Raw genomic sequence first — 24456 nt, forward strand, 5'->3', positions numbered from 1 at the left:
AGAAGAAGAAGTAAAAGATGAGGAGGATTGAGAAGAGTTTTGAAATATGCAGAACTTATCAACACACATACACTGAAAATTTTTAAACAATACACTCAAATATCTTCGTGTTTCACCCAAATTTGCTGTAAATACAGAAAAATATTTTCTTTAATGCAAAACTTTTATTTGACATTAAATTCAAACCATCAATGATGAAACATTATTCACCTACAGTATCATATACTACTAACAAAAAAATTAACTAGAATCGAACCACACGAAGCCACTTGATTGGATTCAAAATAATAATCAATTTTGTTCTGCTTCAATTGATAATCTGAACTTGAATCATTTATTATTTTCAACAACGAGATAAGTGATGATGGAGGAGAAGGAGGAAAGAGAAAGAGGAGAAGAAATTCTAATGAAAAAAGAAGGAGAAAGTGGAGGAGGAGGAGGTGGTGTTGGTGACGACGATAACGAAAGAAGACGAAGAAGAAGAAGAAGAAGAAGAAGAAGAACGTGCAGTAACGGCATAAAGAAGAATGTGCGAGCATGAATATAAATGACTTGTATAGACTTGTATCAAAAAATGACTTGTATGTGGAGAATAATTGTAATAATAATTAGTAATTTTACCTGTAATAATATTACAAAATATGAATCTTTTAAAATTATATTTGTTTTATCCTAATATTATAAATTATGACACAAAAAATTTATAAAATCAAATTACGTTTACAAAAGTTCAAAAGTTTCCATCGGCTAAAAAGATATGGGTCTCAGTAAATAAAAAATTTAAATAATAAGATTTTTAGTTATTATTTTTATGTAAAAGAGTTTAATCTTTTACTCATAACTAATTTTAACATTCGTTATCTAAAATTTGAAAGAATTTAACGTGTATACTTTTACATTTGATTAGGTGTTAAGTTTGTTGCACAGATAGAAATAATTAACTTTTATGCTAGCTATTTAAAAATAATATTTCTTTTCTCTTTATATATATAAAAATATTATTAGATATTAGTATAAAAAAATTTATATTGATAGTTATAAAATTAATTTAAAATTAATTTTTTTTAAATAATTGAGTCTTGATTCTAACTTTTAATCACAACATTATTATTCTCACCAAATTATATGTAATAAATATTTGAAACAAGAGAAATAAAAATATAGATTAAAAAGATAAGTAGTAAAAATTTAAAACTAAATAAAAAAATAAAAAATATCCATATAATAATAATATTTTTATTTTTTTTTCCATAGATATGTAATTGCATTGCTTTGTAAAAAATAAATAAACTGTCTATTATAGGGACAAAAGACAAAAGAAAAAGAAGATCTCCCACTTTTGGTAAACACCAAATACTAGCAAAAGAAGAAGTAACAGAAGAGATTAGGGATTCACAAAGAACGTGCTCTATAACTTAAGTCATTCTTTGTTGGAGCTTCCTTGCTGTTTCCACAATTACTGTTGTCATCAGCTTCTCACCTTCGATGACCTCCAGATTTCTTGCCTTCCACAATGCCTAACACAGAGATGCAAGGAGGGCCATAGAAGATTGTCCTCTTCGAATGCCTCTACTTGCCGTTTGCTGCCAGACTGCAAACTCTATAGTTTTATTTCGCATTGAAGCATTCATAAAAGGAAAGGAAAACCAAATCTCAGAAGTGGGACCACATTGCACTAAGACATGCAGGATTGTTTCATTGTCATTTTTGCATCTTGGGCATATTACTGAAATATCTGAGAATTTTTTGTTGATCAAATTAAGTACAGGAAATTTTTTATAGGCTGCTTTCCATAGAAATATTTTTACTTTGGATGGTAATTTTAACCCCCAAATTGATTTCCAGAGCGTTGAATTCGTCATTACCGTTGGAAGGTGCTCAACTGGCGCTTGAAAAAAAAATCATAAGCCACACAGTACTCAGAGGCCACATCGTATTGCTTATTCTTGTTTCAGACCCATTCAAGCTTGTCATCACCATCATCGATCAGTGGCAGAGAAAGAATCCATAAACTGAGTTCAGGAAAAAAAAACAGCTTCAACTAGCTCTTTATTCCATCTTCCATCTACTGTAAGTAAATCATGTACCCAATTGATATTTGTTACTAGATTGTTATTGTCATTGAGTATAAAAGAGTAGGGTGGGGGTAATCATGGGTCCTCCTAGAATGTGGGCTGTCGAGGGTGAAAAATTTTAGAATAATAATTTGAAATTTTAAATGTGATAATTGGATTCAGAAGATTTTTCCTACTGGAAAAAAAATTCTTTTCTACGGAAAAATGAGTAAGCACGCGTATTAAAAATTTAACCGGTAGTACCGACTTAAACTGTCTGATATTGTGGGGGAGAAAATAAGTTATGAGTCATGGAGATTAAGAAAGTAGAATTGATGATTTGGGAAAGTAAAAATATTTAAAATGCGAATTAAAATACCAATTTTAAAGGTTGTGGCAAAAAATTGGGCCAACGGGCTAAATCAAGTGAACTGGGTCCAAGTGGACACAAGCCCACATTATATAAGCTCCATTTCAGTACAAAGCAACCATTTCTTTCCCCATTTTGAGAGAGTTCCACGGTGACAAAGAAGAGAGAAAAAGGGAAACCAAAACCTTAACCCCATTTGATCTTCAAAGTTTCATAACTTTTGATTCAAAACTTTGATTGACAAGTCGTTTACGGCCACGCATCACTCTTCACACCCTCTTCGATTCTACCTAGATATTGTGGTAAGTAACTTGTTGTCCTCTGCCCAAGTTTATTTTTCCCTCTGAATTTGTGTTTTAGTTTGGGTTTTGAGGAAATTTTGTGATTTTGGTTGTTTAGGTGTGCTGTAATATGAGCTATTGATGAGTTTCATCAATAAGTTCCATGGGTTAAGATAATAAATCTCCAAATCTTTGTGATTTATGAGATTTTATAAATTCTAGATTAATATATGTGAAATTGGTCATGTTAGTGTTGTTGAGTGAATTTGGCACACTTTGAGGACTTGAATCAGCTTGTGAAACTTTTAGGGTGAGCCTTGGAATGGAGAATTCAAGTGTTGGGTGTGAATCGCTGATGCGGGCAGAAATTGGCGAATTAAAAATTATTAAAATATATATACGTTGCAAGTATAGTTCTTAACTCGCCAGAAATCCACTTATCAATTTAGAAAGGTGTCACAGAAATTTAAAATTAAAATACTGGGAGTATGAATCCCAGGTCATCTCCCAACGAGTTGCAGAAAAGTGTGCTATTTTATTAATAAGATGTTTTCAAAAAAAGTTTGAGTTGAGTAAACAGGAAATTAAATTGGAGAATTTGAATAATGTAAATAAAAGCCTTGATTGGGAGTTGATTAGTTGGAAGCCCCATTATTGTTGGATTACTCTCTAGATTAATTGATAATTAAAGGTTATCCTGTTTAGTTATCTCTTGCTAGGTAAGGGAAAGTCAAACAAGTTGGAATGCTACGTCCGTTCACAAGTTGCAACCTACTTAATTAAAAGGGATTGGTGTTAGTGACTAGAGGGCAATCCAACAATAAACCCAATTACAATCTTTCTTTTAAGCTTTTCAACTCAAGGGTTCCTTTCAATCAACTCCCCATCAAGTTAGGGAACTACTCGCTCATTGTGAATGTAAAATCCATAACATATGAAAAGGAATTAAAGAAAGACATTGTAAATAAAAATCAAAATAATTAATTAAAAATAAAAGTAATCCTTGTATTAAATAATCCTAAAAATATTCCAATGGTAAAATTAAACAAAGCAAAGGACATGGAAAAGTAAAGCCAAGTAAAGAAAACGAACTAGAATGACGAAGTCTTGATGAGGTAATAGCTCTTCTCAGTATCCCAATGCAAAAAGTGGTAGAAAAATAAAATCCTAAGAACTATGAATGTGTAGAGAAAAAAACCTAGAGGAGGAGTAAAATCTATATCTAAAACTAAAACTGTCTAGAATGAATTGTTGTCCCTGGTTTCTACATGTTCTCTGGCTCTAGTCTGCTGTTCTGGACCGAAAATTGGGTCAAAATAGGGTCCAAAATTGCCCCCCAGTGAATTCTGCAGATTATGCAGATCGCGCACGTCACGCGATCGCGTCATTTATGCGGACACGTCATTCGCGTTTTTTTTCCTGCCACGCGTTCGCATCGTCCACGCTTCCGCATCACTTGTGCTTTTCCAATCCGCGTGGTCGCGTGAGCCATGCGGCCGCGTCACTGCGATTTCTCCTCTTTCGTGCGAACGCGTGAGCCATGCAGCCGCGTCACTTCTCGCTGTTTATCTCCTCAATTTCTCGTGTTCCTTCCATTTTTGTTAGCTTCCTTTCCAATCTCCAACTCATTCATGCCCTATAAAGCCTGAAACACTTAACACACAGATTACGACATCGAATGGAATAAAGGAGAATTAAAATGCATAATAAAAAGTCTCTAGGAAGCAGTTTTCAATCATGTAATAATTTCAGGAAGGAAATATAAATGCATGCTAAATTAATGAATAAGTGGGTAAAGATCATGATAAACCCACACAATTAAATACAATATAAACCATAAAATAGTGTTTTATCAACCTCCCCACACTTAACATTAGCATGTCCTCATGCTTAACTGAAGGAGATAAGATAAATAAGTATGAACATGTAGAAACTCATGCAATGCAATGCAACCTATATATATGAATGCAACTATATGATTCTTGCCCACTTGATCAAAAGTAAATAAGCTCTTCAAAACAATTAAAATCAAATTCCACTAATTCTATCATTATACAGTAAGACAGATAAAAGTGCAAGAAGATAGCTCATGAAAGCAGGGAACATGGAAATTCAAGCATTGAACCCTCACTGGTGATGTATGTACGCTCTAATCTCTCTAGTGTATAGGGTAATCACTCTATCCTTCTCTAATCATGCTCTCTAACTTTTGTTCTTCTCCTAAGCAATCAACAACAGTTAATATACCAATGCAAACATCATGAGGTCTTTTCAAGGTTGTAATGGGGCCAAGGTAAGGGTAGGGATACATATATGGTTAAGTGAGTTTATAAATTGAATCTTTAATTAACCCAAGCTTTAACCCAACCTATATATTTTATATAACTTTAGAATTCTTATCTAGCTACCCAGAATTCCCTTTTACATTCCATACTCATGTATTAAAATTTTTTTTATTTTTTTATTTTTTTTAATTTTATCATATGTCCATTGATCTTTGAATTCTTAATTCAGCATTGGGGTAATTTTGTCCCCTTATTTATTTAGTGATTTTTTTTTATTTAATATAGACATAAAAATAAACATAGCTTATCAATGCACATAGATTTTTAATTCTTATAGTTTCACATGAGTAGGTATCCAAATTCCCATTGTATTATCATGACACATTTCCTTAATAACTTTTGTTCCCACAATTTCCCATACTTAACTAGCATACACAATTCTATCTTAAGCTAACCAAAGATTCAATTTGGGATATACAATTGTTTTTCCGCTTAAGGCTAGTAATGTGGTAAAATATAGAACAATTGGGATTTGAAGGCTCAAAGTGGTTAACAAAGGTAATTGAAAAGGGTAGGCTTAATTTGGATAAGTGAGTTTAAACAAATAATGGCCTCAATCATATGCAAGCATACAAACATAATAAATATTAGACATATAGGATGAAACAAAATATAGATTACAATCATAGAGAAGTAAACACACAAGAATAAAATAATTATGGTTACATAATGTAACCATGCATAAAGGCTCAAATCTTCACAGGTTGTGTGTTCTTTAGCTCAAAAATCATGTTCTAAATACAACTTCAAGCAGATTTATCATAAAAAAAATTTGAATTAAAATTAGTGAAATTTTGTTCCAAAGATAGAGTCTTAGAAGAAACTTATTGTCCTTTCAATCAAGTAGAACATGCATGCAACTAACCTATTACTATGCAATTTATCCTATTCTATAAAAGAAAGAAAATCTAACTAAAATATCCTAATTTATTGGTGCTAGGAAAGAGAAATTACCTCCGGAAGTCAGGTACTGACCGACCTCCCCACACTTAAGGATTTGCACCGTCCTCGGTGCCATCTGTCAGGAACAGTGGTGGGCTGGTGGCAGTGTCTCCACAGTCGGGACCGTCGTGGCTCCCTGTGCTGGTGAAAGAAGTGGAGTCCGGAGTGCCTGGATCGTCATTGGGTCGGTGATTGCCTGTAAGTAGCTCCTTGAGGTATTTGAAACGGCGGTGGTTGCGGCGCTCTCGGAGCTTTGCTTTCTTTTCTTGTTGGTCCATTCGCTTCAGGATTTGGTGCAGTAGCTGACTAGTAGATGGTGGAGGAGCTGCAGCATCCTCTGTGGACTGGCTGGTAGTGGCAAGTTGTGGCCTGAGATATCTCCCGTTAGGGACATACTGATCATCCCGTGGAAGAATGGTTTTGGTGTCTCCAGCTCTTTAGGATACTACGGCTGCTGAGATAAGATCAGAGACCAATGCGGGGAAAGGTAGGTTGCCCGCGATCTGCACATGTTTCATAGCATTCCGAATATGTCTTGGTAAATTAAGAGGTTGGTCTGTGAGGATGCACCATAGTAGAACAGCCATGTCTGCCGTGAAGGAGGACTCATGAGTACTCGGAAAGACGTAATGGGACATAATTTGTGCCCATACGTGAGCCTCTAAGGTGAGTGCGGAAGCCGAGATTCCCTTAGGACGGGAACGATGGTATTCGAAGATCCATTTACTGCCAGGTCGAGCGATAACTCTGAGAACAGCGTCCCAGTCAAAGGTGTATGCCTGGCGCTTGATCGCGGCTTTCTGAAAAGCGTCCAATCCTTCTGGAGCAGGGGGGAGATCTAAGGCTTGCTGAATGGCCTCCTCTGTAATGGGGACTTGCTTCTAGCGTAAATAAACGGACTGCAGAGTCGGCATGTGGAAGTTGGAGTAGAACTCAACAACCCAAGAAGGATTAACCTGTCGTGGCTGTCTCTGTAAGAATCCCCAATGTCTTTGTGCGATTTGTGGCTCAACAAATTCAGCAATACGAGGCGGAAGGATAAGAAGGTGTTCATCGTTGTAATTTTGAGCTGCCAGAATAGGAAACATCTGCTCACAGTAGCGATTTGGGAATCGTGCAGTATCCTTTGCTGGGAAGGCTCTTTCCTTTTCATCAACCTTGATAATCCTTTTAATTCTTTTTGTTGAGGGCTTGACTGTAGTTGAAAAAGGCTCTGCCACTAATGATCTCTTCATTCCTTTCCTTGCGGTGGGTTTAGGGGTAGCTTTCTCTTTGCCTTTCTTGGTGGCCATTCTGAAAAAGGGAAGAGAAAGTAAGTTAAATCCAAAGAGATAGAGCAAGGAAGGGAATTTAATGAGTGATAAGCAGTGCACGGTAAAGATGAATGAAATAAACACATGGTCATGACAACATGTGAAGAGATCAATAAATGGAATAGAATAAGTGTACGATAGGGAAGTAGATGCAAGATGTTTATTGACATGCCGGTAAGTAAAGGAAATTTGTGAAAAGCATGCATTGAAAAGTAGGATATGATAATGTAGAAAAGTGCATAATGTCATACGGGCTTTTTCACAAACACATAGCATGCATGGTAAATAATCCAATGAAAATAATAAATTGAACATGCAAGCAACCCCGTTAAAAAAAAAATATAATTACCAAACAATTATGAAACAATCCACAATGACCAAATAAATTCCAACACCAATAAAAAGGAAAAGAAAGAAAAAGAAAACATATGCAAAGAAATTGAAAAGAAAGAGAAAGGAAGAAGAAAACATAAATAAAGAAGAAGAATAGAAAAGTTAAGAAGGAAGAAGAGAAGAAAAACCTTGATAATGGTGGGAAGAGATAGAGAAAGTAGAAAGTGAGAAGGAGGGAAGAAGAGAAGAGAGAGAAGGAAGAAATAAGGAGGGAAAAGAAAAAAATTAGGAGTTGGAGAAGAGAAAGATAAGATATTTTGGCAATTTAGGTTGAGCTGTGCGGCGCAAGCGACGCGGCCGCGTGGGGCACGCGTTCGCGTGATTGCGCTTCAATTCAGTTGACGCGGTCACGTCGGTCACGCGGTCACGTGACCCACGTTATGCTTCTGGCGCGAGTGCAGCCTCGCGCCTGCACAACTCTCTGTTCGAATTGATATATTTGCCAAATTTGGGGTGACGTGATCGCGTGGGAAATGCGATCGCGTGAGTGGGCTTCAGAAAGGAATGACGCAGACGCGTCGGCGACGCGGTCGCGTGATAGGGATTGTGCGTCCAGCACCAATCCAGCACCACTCTCGCACAATAATTCGTTGTGCACCCTTTTTACGTCGAAAATCAGGGTACGCGGCCGCGTGGGGCACGCGGTCGCGTGGGAGGCCATTATTCCCATATGACGCGGACGCGTCAGCGACGCAGTCGCGTGGGACGATTTGTGCCACTGGCATGCCTCCAGCCACGTTCCAGCGTGACTCTCTGTTCGTTTTTATTTTCTCCCTTCTCCTTTTGACGCGGACGCGTCGCGTGGCATTTTTTTTCAGAGAAATAAAAGTATGTAAATGCAGATGCACGAAAATACTGATAAAGAGAAGAGTTATTGAATAGGAAAAACTAAAAATAGAGAAAAGAACGATCATACCATGGTGGGTTGTCGCCCACCTAGCACTTTGCTTTAACGTCCGTAAGTTGGACGCTCCACTAGCTCAATCTTCTGCTGAGTGGGGATCTTCTAAGAGAAAGATCTCAATCCCCTTATTTTTCTGCATCTTCTCACCATGGCACAGCTTCAGACGTTGTCCATTAACTTTGATAAGTTCAGAGCTTGAAGGATGGCTTAGGTGATAAACTCCGTATGGTTCGGCCTTCTCTACTCTATATGGACCATCCCATCTTGATCTCAACTTGCCTGGCATGAGCCTCAGTCGAGATTTATAAAGGAGGACTAAATCCCCAGGTCAGAACTCTTTTCTCTTGATGTGCTGATCATGTACAGCCTTCATCTTCTCCTTGTATATTCTTGAGTTCTCATAAGCTTCTAAGTGAAGGTTCTCCAGTTCTTGCAGTTGCAACTTCCTTTCAGCTCCGGCTTTCTCAATTCCCATGTTGCACTCCTTGACTGCCCAAAAGGCTCTGTGCTTGACATCAACTGGGAGATGACAAGCTTTTCCATAAACTAAGCGGAAAGGGCTCATCCCAATGGGTGTTTTATATGCTGTCCTATATGCCCATAGTGCATCTTGTAGCCTGGTGCTCCAGTCTTTTCTATGAGGTTTGACTATCTTCTGCAAGATACGCTTTATCTCTCTGTTTGACACCTCGGCTTGCCCATTGATCTGAGGATGGTATGCTGTTGCAACCTTATGAATTATCCCATGCTTCTTCATTAATCCTGTTAGTCTCCTATTACAAAAATGGGCGCCTTGATCGCTCACGATTGCTTGTGGTGATCCAAAGCGGCAAATAATATGGTTTCTCACAAAGGAAACAACAGTGTTAGCATCATCAGTGCGGGTAGGAATTGCTTCCACCCATTTGAAAACGTAATCCACAGCTAACAATATATAAAAATAACCATTAGAATTTGGAAATAGACCCATGAAGTTAATGCCCCAAACATAAAAAATTTCATAGAAAAGCATAATTTATTGAGGCATCTCATCCCTCCTGGATATATTACCAAATTTTTGGCATGGGAGACAAGATTTACAAAACTCCGCAGCGTCTCTAAAAAGAGTAGGCCACCAGAATCCACAGTCTAAGATCTTTCTAGCTGTTCTTTGAGGGCCAAAATGTCCTCCACTCTCGGATGAGTGACAGGCCCCTAAAATGGACTGGAATTCTGATTGAGGCACACAACGTCTAATTACCTGATCAGCGCCACATCTCCATAAATATGGGTCATCCCATATATAATATTTAGACTCGCTTTTCAGCTTGTCTCTTTGATGCTTAGAAAAGTGTGGAGGAAATGTGCGGCTAACTAGATAATTAGCTACAGGTGCGTACCAAGGGACTATCTCAGATACTGCTTGCAGGTTATCAAATGGAAAATTATCATCTATAGGAGTAGAATCATCCTTAATGTGCTCAAGGCGACTTAAGTGGTCTGCCACTAGATTCTGGTTACCACTCCTATCCTTTATTTCTAAATCAAATTCTTGTAATAGCAGTATCCAACGTATGAGCCTTGGTTTGGACTCCTTTTTAGCCAATAGATACTTTAAAGCTGCATGGTCTAAATACACTACTACTCTAGTACCAAGTAAATAAGCTCGAAATTTATCCAGAGCAAAAACAATAGCAAGAAGCTCTTTCTCAGTAGTAGTATAATTGGACTGGGCAGTGTCTAAAGTCTTAGACGCATAAGCAATAACAAAAGGATCCTTACCTTCACGCTGAGCCAGCGCTGCTCCTACTGTATGGTTGGAAGCATCGCACATGATTTCAAACGGCTGGCTCCAGTCTGGTCCTCTCACAATTGGAGCTTGAGTCAAGGCGGTTTTCAGCTTGTCAAATGCTTGTTTGCAATCCTCACTGAACTCGAACTCAATATCCTTCTGCAGTAATCTGGATAAGGGAAGTGCTACCTTACTAAAGTCCTTAATAAATCTCCTGTAGAAACTTGCAAGGCCAAGGAACGAATGGACTTCCCTCACAGAGGAGGGGTAAAGTAAACTAGAAATAACATTCACCTTTGTTGGGTCTACAGAAATGCCATTATTAGATACAACATGTCCTAGTACAATCCCTTCTTTTACCATAAAGTGACATTTTTCAAAATTTAATACAAGGTTTGTATTGACACATCTATCTAATACTCTAGATAATCCATCTAAGCAAAGGCTAAAAGAATCACCATAAACGCTAAAATCGTCCATAAAAACCTCCATACAGTCCTCAATAAGATCAGAAAAAAGACTCATCATGTACCTCTGGAAGGTAGCTGGTGCATTGCACAGGCCAAAGGGCATTCTCTTGTAAGCATAAGTCCCAAAAGGACATGTAAAGGTAGTCTTTTCCTGATCCTCAGGAGCTATATGAATCTGGAAATAGCCTGTTGACGATTGGATTCTTGACGGTTTAGAATTTCACAAATAAAATCTCGTTGTAAAGTATAGTTTCTAAACCAACAATAATCCTTTCGTATAAAAAGTTGTTTGTCACTAGTACAAACCCCTAAAATTTATAAACCGAAGTATTTAGACCTCGGGTCGTTCTCCCTAGGAATTACAATAAAGTGTTTTGTTATTGGTTGTGAGTTATATTTGGGGTTTTAGAGGAGAAACATGAATAGTAAATGGTAGTAAATGGTAAGAAAACTTTATTAACAAAATGGTCTTGGCAAGATTTGGTTGTCAAGGGTCTTCATCATTATCACTAGCCACAAGTATGGTAGTTGCAAGGATTAATCCCACTTAGTCATCCTTAAATCAATTAACAAAGAAAAGTCAAGTGAGTTATATCAATCCTAGTCCATAAGTCCTAGCTTTCCACTAATTGGATTAATGAAGGCTAGAGTTAACGGCTATCAACTAGCAATCAATTGGACACTAGTGACTCAAGAAATCCTAAGTTACCTTCTCAAGCCAAGAACATAAAATCCTACTCTAACATCCTCTCAAGCATTTCATCAAACACTTGGAGGGTAATGAAAGAAAGCATTTTTATTTGTAAGAATAAAAGGAATCAACAACCAACAATTACAAAGAATTAACAAAACAACAATCAACAACATCACAATCACATGAATTATCTCAAATTGCATTATTAAAAGAAAACAAAAGAACAAGAATATCTCAATTACAAAACCTAGAAACAAAATAAGAGAAATTACAACAAGAGGATAGGGATAGAAAGAAGAACCAGAGTGTAGCAATCACCACTTGAAGGTAGAAGTAGAAGGAGACTTGAATTAAACCTAGAATTATGAGATCCTAGTCTAACCCTAATTCCTAATCCTAGAGAGAAGTGAGAGCTTCTCTCTCTAGAACTCTAAAAAACTAAAACTATCTAACTAATGATCTAAAAAATTAGTCTATGGGTGTGAATGTGTATATATATGTCAATCCCCTTCAATCCTTGGCTCTTATATGCATTTTGGCGCCAAAGTTGGTTGCTGAAACCTTCCAAAATCGCCAGGCACGTGTTGCATTAGTGAGGTCATGTGCCATCATCGGTGCGTGCGCGCATGGTACGCGTGCGCGTCTTTGGCCTGTCTCGCAATGTGCGCGCGAGCGCCTTGTGCGCGTGCGCGTGCATGGCTGACTTTGCTTCTTTGGCTTTTTATGCTTCTCTCCACTTGTATGCTTCCTTCCTTGCTTCCTTTGATCCATGCCTAGCCTATTTCATCCTGAGATTACTAACAAACATATCAAGGCATCTTATGGAATCAAAGAGGAATTGGAATTCATCAAAATAAGGCTTAAAAAGCATGCTTTTACACTTAAGCACAAATACGGGAGAGATAACAAAATCATGCTAATTCCTAGGCTAAATGTGACAAAAGGTTATCAAAATGCTCTAAATTCAATACAAGACAAACCGTCAAATTGGGGTTTGTCAACCTCCCCACACTTAAGCCTTAGCATGTCCTCATGCTAAAATAAGAAGGAACTAAGGGTTATGACATTTATTGAATGCAACTAAACTATATGAGTCCTATCTAAATGCAACTATCTAAAGCAATTGGAAGTGCTTAGTTCAAACAAATCAATTCCCAAGAGACATGCGTAAGCACAAGAGCTAGGCATATAGGAACTAAGTCCAAACCACAATTGTATTGTATTATCAAAAAGAGTTTAAACTTGCAAGAATATAGACAATATGGGTGAACACATGTGATTGAACTTTTGAACCCTCACCGGATGTGTATCCGCTCTATCCACTCAAGTGTTTAAGGGTTAATTCACTCAATTCTCTTCTAATCATGTTTTCCAAAATTTGATTTTCTTCTAATCAATCAACACTTATTCGATGCATGCATACATTCATCATGAGGTCTTTCAATTAGGTTGTAATGGGGTTAGGGTCAAGGTAGGATCATTTATGGTTAAGTGGACTAGGATTGAATCTTTGATTAACATAGACTTTCCCACCTAACCTATATAATGACCTATACAAGTTCAAGCTACTCTAACTACCCATTCTTCACTTTTTCACATACTCATGTATTCCTTTTAAATCCACAACACCTATGCATTGATTCCTTTTCATTGACTTCACTTTGGGGCATTTTGTCCCTTCTTTATTGTGTTATTATTTTTTTTCTTTTCCATCGTCATTTTTCCATTTTTTTTTCATCATTTTTTTCTTTGTATATTTTCCTCTTTTTTTTTTCTCTTTTTTTTTTCAAACTAAATACAAGAACATCAATGCATAAGTCTCTACATTCAATTTATACATGAATATGTGCCCAATTCCTAAACATAAAAGTATACTACCCCTTTTTTCCCATCCAATGTTTCCAAGCCTCACCAACTTGAATAATAAACACTCTCACTAGCCTAGGCTAATCAAAGTTCCAAATAAGGACTTTTCATTGGTTTTCCGCCTTGGGCTTGTAATGAGCTAAATTGAGAATAAGTTGGTTAAGCATAGGCTCAAAATTGGTTAATCAAAGGAATATCAAAGGTTGGCTATTTGGGTAAGTGGCTAATGAAGTGATGGCCTCAATCATATAAATGCATAAATACAAGAGATAAATGGATATATAGAATCAAGCAAGTCAAGGATTATAATCATAGAAAGAGAACAATTTCACACAAGAATGGAAAATAAGTGGTTATAAAATGTAACCACATCAATAGGCTCAAGTCTCACAAGCTTGTGTTCTTAGTTCAATACATGCTTCACAAGGTATGAAATTCAAGCAAGTTTCACCAAAAATTTTCTTTCAATCAATTGGGTCAATGCTCTATATTTAAACTTCTTGAAAAATCTCAATGTTTGACTAAGCATTGTTGTGATTGAAAAATCCAAAAAATTTTCTTAGTTCACCCTTCCCTTTTTCACTCAAGATCAATTTCTTATGCAAAAAGGGTGACTAAATATTTGCAATCCAAAGTACGATTTCTAATCACAACTACAAACTAAAAATAAAGATAAACAAAATGTATAAGGAAAAATCCAACTAAAAGTACGGAATCCATCATAAAAAAAACATCTAAAAATATCCACAAGCATCAAAGTATCTAAAATCCAAAATAAGCAATACAAAGCAAGCTAGAAATGCATCATAATATATACAAAATGTGCAAAATAAGATAACTAGGCTGAAAAGTTCACCGGTTCCCAAATAATGCTACCGGTGCCCTCCCCACACTTAAAATCAAGCATCGTCCTCGATGCTAAACCGGAGGATCAGTGGGAGGTACAACGATAGGTGCCGGCTCTGACTGTGGCTGTGGGACTGGCTCCGCCTGAGTCTGTGGCTGCTCTGTAGTGTCAGGGGCATCCTGCTGAACCGGTGCCTCCGCATCCTCCTCCTGATGATCCTGCTCATCGGAGGCTGGAGAGTCGGGAAGCGGAGGTAGCTTAGCACCCAAAGAAATAAGAGCCTGGTCCATCCGATCTAAACGGCGTCTAACATGGCGTCGCTCGCGCTCTAGGAATCGGAATAGACGCTGAACCAGGAGATAAGTAGGCTCAGGGGCAGCTGTAGGATCAGTAGATGATGAAGGAGCTGCTGTGGAGGATGATGGGGCAGCTGTAGGGGCTGATGGTGAAGGTGTCCCAATGACAGCTCTAGCCCGAGAGCGGCGTCTCGCAGGTGGTCTCTCGTGCACCCAACCACCCCAGGGGATAGTAACCTCCCTGTCATCAGCATCAGGGGGTGGTGGTCGCACATCATCGTCCAGCCATGGGACCTCAGCTAGGGCCGCCATACTCGTGACCAAGGTAGGAAATGGGAGTAGGCCACGAATATGCGCCCGCCACATACACTGTCGGATAAGCCTAGGGAAAGAGACCTCCTTCCCCTCCATAACACACCCAATCAGCAGGAGCATCTCCATAGGGATCTCAGAAAAGTGGGTGGTGGGTAGGACATAGCAAGCGAATATCATCTGCCAAGTCTTGGCCTCACGAGTCAGATGAGTAAATAGCATCCCTTTCGGCTTGGTGTTGTTGGCATCCATAACCCATGTGGCATCTGGTATCCCAATAACAGTCCTGAGTGCCTCATAATCAAAAGTCATGCTGTGTATGGCTAACTCAGCCTGCTGATGGGCACACAGCTCATCGGGGACATGGCGGCACTGTAGTGCCTCCTCAATCGCAGTCTCAGTAATCATAACCTCCCTACCCCTCACCTGAACCGAATCCAAAGTTGGGCGGAAGAAGTTGTAGTAGAATTCCTTCACCCAAGATATATTGATATCACCCAATTCCCGGTCAACAAAGTCAATGCCCAAATCAAGGATCCGACCGGTAATGGACCATCTCACATCATTAGGTAGAAGTAACTTCTTCTCAATGTTTAGCTTTGTGGTTCGATATCTAGAAAACCGGAGCTCACAGTATAGGTTGGGGAATTTGTCCGGGTTGGTGGAAGGCAATAACTGGTTTTCTTTTTCCTCATCATTCAATGGGTTCTTAGCATAATGCTTGTAGATGGAAGGAATGGATGGGGTAGAGTATTTTCTCTTCTTGGAGGCAGTGGCTATGGCTTTGCCTTTATCCGACATCCTGAAAAATGTGATATAATATATAAAACATTTAGCATGTAGCAAAGAAGGCATGTTCAGGATACAATTATCAAAGAATAATCATGATGTTACAATGAATATGCAAAAGTGAACAATTAAACCAAAGAAAAGCAAGCTTTATTAAAATCAACAACTCATATTCAAAGGGCAATAATATCATCAATTCTTTGAAAGAATTGTTAAAGGGGGTAAAGGTGAGCGGAAGTCAGATGGTTAAAGAAATTAGTGGGTTAGGAAAGCGGATTAGTGATATGATGATATTTATGCGTAATGAAAAGAGGAGATGTGGTTCATGTTCACGAAGATTGTGCAAATCCGGGAAGTCGAAAGGTAACACGGAAATTTGCCCAAAATTAAAATGAGGACCAAAATGAAACTAATTTCCTTGAAAATCGGGCAGCATTCCGGCTTAAAATTGGACGTTTCCGGATAGCAAATTAGCACAAGAAGCATAGAAAACAACATCAAGTAAGTACAGCAATAATGGTATAGGATTCAGGCAGCAAGAAATGCATAAAAACAGTCCAAAAATCAGCATACAACATCCAAATAGCAGACAGCAAATTAAGCACAAACGGAGCACTTATCAGGCCTAGAATCCTCTATCCAGCCCTAGCTACCTAACCGCAAGTATATCTATCTAACCTAACATACAAAATTTGAATTTAACTAACTAACAAGCAATACAGTACTAGCATACATGAACAATAAAAAGGAAAAACAGAAAAAATACAGAAATGGAGCAGGAACCTGGGAGCAGAGAAGAACTAAGAATGGAAAGGAAACTGGGGGGGTAATAGTGCCAGGACAGGAACTGGCACCGCCGTGAACGGTGGCCAGAAAGATGAGCGGCGGCGGGAGTGATTGGAAGAATGAGGAACTGAGGGGGGGTCGGTGACGGTGAAAGAGGGTAGTGATAGAAGAATGTGAAGGAAGGGTAGAGATGGCGCAAGCCGCCGGCAGTGGTGACAGTGTGGCGGCGGAGATGGTGGCGCGGTGGTGGTTGGTGTTCGGGCGGAGGCGGATGGACGAGAGAGAGAATGTGGTGAGTCGTGATGAAAGAGAGAGAGAAAAAAAAGAAAGGAGGCGGTGGAGATGGTGGACCGACGGTGGTGGCTGTCGCTGCTGCCGCGGCGGTATGGAGGTTGAGAGGAGGAAGAAGAAGGTGAAATGGGAGGTTGAGGAAAGAGTGCGCTGCGGCGCAACGTTCTTCGCGTCTTAGGGTTCCCATTTTTTTGAATCGGCGCGAGCGCGCACCTTGCGCGTCCGCGTCCATTGAGGAAACTTGGGATCTACGCGTGCGCGTACAGCGCGCCTGAGCGTGGATGAGCAAAATAGGAAGGGACGCGTGCGCGTACAGTGCGCGCACGCGTGCATGGAGTTGGGCTAGGGGCTTAGAGTTGGCCCAACTCAGGCCTAACTCTCTGGAGAATGGCCTAGGAGTCTCGCCACCAGATCTGCACGCACGCGGCATGTACGCGTCCGCGCGCATCGAGAGGGGTGGAGATCCACGCGTGAACGTGCAGTGCGCTCTAGCGTGGGATGGCAGAAGAGGTAAGGGCGCGTGCGCGTACCGTGCGCGCACGCGTACATGAGATTGGGCCTGAGGCTTAGAATGGGCTTGAGGCACGCCTAACTCTCGGGTCCGTGGCTTAGTTTGGTGGCAGCACCCAAGGGCGCGCGCGGGGCAAGTGCGCGTCCGCGTAAGTTGATGATTTATGACAAGATGGCGCGCACGCGGCATGTGCGCGTCCGCGCGAAGCAAGTTGGGCCAGGGGCTTAAGGTTGGCCCAAAACTGGCTCAACTCTCTGTGGATTGGCTCAATTGTTGCAGCAGCAAATTGGCGCGGACGCGGCAAGTGCGCGTCCGCGCGAATGTCCATGTTCTCTAAGACGGCGCGCACGCACGTTGTGCGCGTCCGCGTGTATTGTGTTGGGCTCAAGGCATAATGTTTGCCCAAGGGAGGCCCAACTCTCGGGAGTGTGGCTCATGGTGCATCCACACAGGGACGCGTGCGTGTACATGGTGCGAGCGCGTCCACTCCCTCCTTTTTTTTTTCAGACAACAAATTGCTGGGTGCTCCCCTTAGTGTTCACAACTCTTATTCACTCAACCATCATACAATTCACAAAAATACAATTTTTGATATTATTCATCTACTACTAAACACAACATGCATGTGACTAAGCTAACAATTAAGTTGTACAAACAAATTTGTATGAAACATCTACCTACAATGGTAACTCAAATCACTTATTAAGTAAATTTAGAAGATTAGAAGGAGTTTACCATGGTGGGGTGTCTCCCACCTAGCACTTTTAGTTTAAGTCCTTAAGTTGGACATTTTGAGAAGCTCCTTGTCATGGTGGCTTATGCTTGTATTCATCCTTGAATCTCCAAGGATTTTTGCTCCTCAATTGGTTGACAGAATTTCCAACCATTTTTATTAAGCTTGGGCAGAGTTCTACCCAAGATATGAGTCCCCATAGTTGGTCTTCACATAGCGAACCGGGATCCCATATCTTATTTTCGCATCCATCCGTTAGTTGAGTTTCATGATTTTGTCGGATGGGTGGATGGCATAAATGTGGCGGACACACAGAATTCTCTTTACTCCACCAATGCTTCCTTTTAGATCCATACAAAGTGATCCTTGTCCCAACATCATCCCTATACTTTGAGGCCTTGACCTTGATGAGCTTAACACCTACTTTCCAACCACTACACAACTCATTCTTACTTTTAATTCCACAAAGAGTTCTAAGTTGACCATCATTTTCAATCAAACCATATTCAAGTGAGAGATGAAAGCTTAAAGATAGAGATGTTACCCACTTAAATGTTGTATTGGATGGCAATTTGGGAAGAGAGGCTTCCCCACTTAGACAATGCAAGGTCCACTTCCTTGTGCTCTTCTTTAATTGTTTCCACCTCTTCATAATTTTCTTCAATTTCAACCTCATCGTCTTTGTTACGTGGCTTGGTGTTATCTTCAAGAACTTCATCTTGTCTAATGAGAGGCGATTCAATTTTGGATAAAAATTCCTTGATGAATGAGTTCATCTCTTGATCAACCTCTTCATATTCTTCAAAATACACCATGCCATTTCCGTCTTCCTTGGGAGGTTGTGCACACTCTTCTATAATTTGAACTTCATGTCCAATGGTTGAGGATTCCATCGTAGAGAGAAATTCATCCATGATTGAATCCATCTCTTGATAAGCCTCTTCCAAGTCTCCAACGATGGTATGCCTTGGAGGTTGCGCACCCTCCTCAACATCAATATCAAGCTTCTTGGAAGAGTTCTCCATGAGGCTATATTCCCATGGACTTTCAACATCTCCTAAATCTTCAACCACCTCTTCCTTTTCTTCAATGATCATAGGCTCCTCCAATTGTTCCAATACAAAATTTGGCTCCTCTTTCTTCACCGGATTTTCCAATTTCTCCTTCATGCTTTGTTCTTCTTTTGACTTTTCACATGGGGTCATGGAAGTACCTTGAGTGTTCAAGCATTGGTAGGCTAAGGTAGACACTACCTTTGTCAAGTTGGTCACAAACTCAAGTGTATCCCGCTTCATGGCCTCTTGTCCTTGGAGTAACAAAGTGAGAGAATCGTCTATTGGGGCTTGTGGTGGATAGGAAGGTTCATCATTTTGGAGAGAGGGTTCATAATAGGGAGGTAGTTTTTCTTGGTAGGGTTGTGGAGATTGTGTGTATTGAGGTGGTTCTTGGTAGTGATCTTGATAGGGTTGTGGTGGTTCTAAGGGTTCTTGCTCATAATGGTCATAAAAATATGGTATGGATGGTTGGTTGTATGATGGGTATGGGTCATAGGAAGGTGCTTGGTGTGGAGGGGCTTGTGAGTATGGTTGAGGGTTATGTTGTAGGTATGGTTCGTAGGCATATGGTGGTGGTGCTTGGAATTCACAAGGTGATTCACCATAGCCATTGGATTGGTATGCATCATAGAATGGCTCTTCTTCATAGTGCATTGGTGGAGGTTGTTGCCATGAAAATTGATCATAAGCATGTGGCTCCTCCCACCTTTGATTGTTCCATCCTTGATACACATCCTCATTGGAGCTCTCATTACCTACAACATAATTAGAACCAAACTCATAGCCAAAGTGAGAATTCATAGTGAAAGAACAAAATAAAACTAACAAAAATTAAGAAACAAACAAAAGATAAACCTATTCACAATATTCACATATGTATAATAACCAATAACATAACACCATTGCAATTCCCCGGCAACGGCGCCATTTTGACGATTGGATTTTTGACGGTTTAGAATTTCACAAATAAAATCTCGTTGTAAAGTATAGTTTCTAAACCAACAATAATCCTTTCGTACAAAAAGTTGTTTGTCACTAGTACAAACCCCTAAAATTTATAAACCGAAGTATTTAGACCTCGGGTCGTTCTCCCTAGGAATTACAATAAAGTGTTTTGTTATTGGTTGTTAGTTATATTTGGGGTTTTAGAGGAGAAACATGAATAGTAAATGGTGAGAAAACTTTATTAACAAAATGGTCTTGGCAAGATTTGGTTGTCAAGGGTCTTCATCATTATCACTAGCCACAAGTATGGTAGTTGCAAGGATTAATCCCACTTAGTCATCCTTAAATCAATTAACAAAGGAAAGTCAAGTGAGTTATATCAATCCTAGTCCATAAGTCCTAGCTTTCCACTAATTGGATTAATGAAGGCTAGAGTTAACGGCTATCAACTAGCAATCAATTGGACACTAGTGACTCAAGAAATCCTAAGTTACCTTCTCAAGCCAAGAACATAAAATCCTACTCTAACATCCTCTCAAGCATTTCATCAAACACTTGGAGGGTAATGAAAGAAAGCATTTTTATTTGTAAGAATAAAAGGAATCAACAACCAACAATTACAAAGAATTAACAAAACAACAATCAACAACATCACAATCACATGAATTATCTCAAATTGCATTATTAAAAGAAAACAAAAGAACAAGAATATCTCAATTACAAAACCTAGAAACAAAATAAGAGAAATTACAACAAGAGGATAGGGATAGAAAGAAGAACCAAAGTGTGGCAATCATCAATTGAAGGTAGAAGTAGAAGGAGACTTGAATTAAACCTAGAATTATGAGATCCTAGTCTAACCCTAATTCCTAATCCTAGAGAGAAGTGAGAGCTTCTCTCTCTAGAACTCTAAACAAACTAAAACTATCTAACTAATGATCTAAAAATTAGTCTATGGGTGTGAATGTGTATGTGTGTGTCAATCCCCTTCAATCCTTGGCTCTTATATGCATTTTGGCGCCAAAGTTGGTTGCTGAAACCTTCCAAAATCGCCAGGCACGTGTTGCATTAGTGAGGTCATGTGCCATCATCGGCGCGTGCGCGCATGGTACGCGTGCGCGTCCTTGGTCTGTCTCGCAATGTGCGCGCGAGCGCCTTGTGCGCGTGCGCGTGCATGGCTGACTTTGCTTCTTTGGCTTTTTATGCTTCTCTCCACTTGTATGCTTCCTTCCTTGCTTCCTTTGATCCATGCCTAGCCTATTTCATCCTGAGATTACTAACAAACATATCAAGGCATCTTATGGAATCAAAGAGGAATTGAAATTCATCAAAATAAGGCTTAAAAAGCATGCTTTTACACTTAAGCACAAATACGGGAGAGATAACAAAATCATGCTAATTCCTAGGCTAAATGTGACAAAAGGTTATCAAAATGCTCTAAATTCAATACAAGACAAACCGTCAAATTGGGGTTTGTCATGCGTGCGCACAGGTGTGTGCGTCTGCACATATCAAAATTTTTGCAGGTTGTGCGTCCGCACGAGGCTGTGCGTGCGCACATATCAGAAATCATAAAATTCTGCATCTTTGCAAAATTTCAGATTTTTAGCACCAACTTTGAAGGATCATAACTTCCTCTACAAAATTCCAACTTTTACAAACTTTATATCGATTTAAAGGGTTTTCAAAGATCTTTAATTCTAAACAAATTTCAATCAATTTTGAAAACCGAGATAAAAGTTATGAACGAACAAAGTTCACCAAAAATTCAATTTTACCAAACTTCACAATTTCCCAAATTTCTTACCATACACATTCCAAATCATAGCAAACCATTCAAAAACTTCATGTTTCATCAAAATTAACCTGTTGTGCCCTTATACACCAACACTACCACATTTCCCTTCACATTTCACCATCTTCTACATCAACACCAATATATCACACTTTTACAACTATAATGCCAAATCATCCAATTCAACATCACTTATATCATCATTATTCCATTTCAAGTTACACAATCAATCATCATTATCATATTACCATAATTCATCATACTTAAACCCAACTATCATTGATTCATCATAAATCACCACATATCATTATTTAACAACTCAACAACCATTTAAATTCAAATCTATCCTATGGGTCACTAGCCTAAGTGTCCATGAATATTATATACTACATAGAGAAAACTGAAACCATACCTTGGCCGATTCCCTATATGCACCAAAACTCGAAATTAGTACAAACAAGCTTCCAACCACAATCCAAGCTTTCAATTCCACTCCAATTAGCACAATTAAGTTCTAAAAGCTCCCAAAGTCACAATAATCAAACTATATACATATAAATCACCTCAAATCAACCTAGGATTTCAATTAAATATAAATTCACAAGGGTTTAATGGCTTTTACCATTTTCAACAGATTTGGATGTCAAAACCCAAGGCTAAGCAAGGATTAGAACAAACCTAAACATCCAAAATCACAAAAACTCACTTAATCACGAACCCTAAGAACCTAAACATCCAGTTTCTTGTTTGGGCTTTGTAGAGCTCTTCACCAGGAACGCATAGCCGCAAACGGTGTAGCGATCAAAATGTTGAGGTGAATAGTGCTCAATCTCTTCCCCTCTCCCTCTCTCAATTCTGATGTATGTGTGTTTAATGAAGGTGAAAAGGGTTCACTTAGTGCTTATATATATTGGGTTTGGACCCAACTTGGGCCCAGTCCAACCCGTTAGCGTTTTTAGCCCGTTTGACTCAACTTCGGGCCAAACCTTTAAAATTAACGTCCGGTTTTTCATTTCTAGTATTTTTCTAAGGTTTTCGACTGTTTCAACTTTTTCTTGCGCAGTACCGGACAGAATTGAACCGGTTCAACCGGTTCAACTGTCGGTTCGCGATTTTTTACAGTTTTTCGCAGAAAACACATTTTCAGACTCAGAAAGACCCATTGAGTCCAAAAATCACCTTTAAATCCTCGAATTCTCTCTCTAACTTTTTGGAATCCAATTTGGACAATTAATCACTTAATTAACCGGTTTATTAGTTACGGTTTTTATAATATTTGAGTTTCTAGGACAATCTATGTATTCTCATTGTTGTCACTATCAGAACTAGATTGGACCCACTCTTCGTCTGACTCAGAGTCTCCCGAAAATAAGCCAACTTCGGGTTCTCTTGAATTCTTATAGGGGGTTTGGTTCTTCCCACCTGACTACGTCTTGGTGCATAATCTTTTGGAACTGCAAGTGATGAAAAAGAACTACTGTCAACGTCTGCCAACTCAATGCAAAGTTTTCATCACTTGTTTAGTCATAATCTATCCATGGCGATAAAAAATGGCTGGCACATGATTAATATCCTTTAGCCATAATACCTTATACCGAATATTTTTCATGGTGTCTAGTGAAATACACTGATAACCAATTTTTTGAACATGCTTAATTTCAAGTATTTCGATGTTGACCGAAATCAAATTTTCAAGCTTTGTCAACAAATGCAACCGCCAAGTATGCATAACAACAGAATCACTGTATTCAAAATATGCATCATCCTCTTTGCGTGATATTATTGCATTCGGATAAATAACTATTATATGTTTACTAGTCATTTTGAAGAATTTGTATTTGTGAGAAATAAGAAAGAAAAGATGTAAGGTGACAGTTATTGAGAGGAAGAATGGAATATATACACTAATCATCTGCAAAAAGTTTACATACAATTTTGCAGGTGCATGTGCACTATAGCGTTATCCCACTATTGCGCTGGTCGCGTTTGCGATATTGTTTCTTAGTTTATTTCGCAACGCTTGCACTTTGACCTGCCTAGAAAATAGTTACATAATATTTAAAATGGTAAAAAATTGAAACAACGGTTATAAAGGTAAATATGACTTTTTTTTATTTTATCAAAAAAAAAAAAACACCAATAATCCTAGCAACCAAAATACGAAGCCGAACAAGCTGACAGCCAACGAAAAGAAAACTCCAACCAAATGTTAAAATTAAAATGGAAAAAAAATGGCGGTAAGGTTCACCAAAAATGAAAAATGGCGGTAAGGCGGCAAGAGATGATGGCACATGCATATCTTAGGTCCACTTCCACTATCCTTTTTACTCTCGGCTCGGGTGTCTTCTTAACTTCTTATTCTTTCCCTCTTTGTTTTATTTGTTAATGGAGACTATTTTAGAAAGAGTTCAGGGTGAGAGAAGTTCTTCACCTTAGGTGGAACTGCTACCAGATTTAACCTCAGAAGATTGCATATCATCGATGGATCTTTACGTTCGAATCGCAATCGATTTGAAAATGGATAAAGATTGAAGACTGCAGTGAAATTTGAAAGGTATGCTTCTTGATATACCTTTTAAGTGAAAAGAATTTATTAAGTCCGGTTCACAATTCAACTTAAATTGCAATGAAAAATGGGGTTTATTTGGCCTGAATATTAGGATCAAATGGGGTTTATTTGGCCTGAATATTAG

This window comes from Arachis stenosperma, chromosome 6 (genome assembly GCF_014773155.1).
Source record: "Arachis stenosperma cultivar V10309 chromosome 6, arast.V10309.gnm1.PFL2, whole genome shotgun sequence".
NCBI classification, from domain to species: Eukaryota; Viridiplantae; Streptophyta; class Magnoliopsida; order Fabales; family Fabaceae; genus Arachis; species Arachis stenosperma.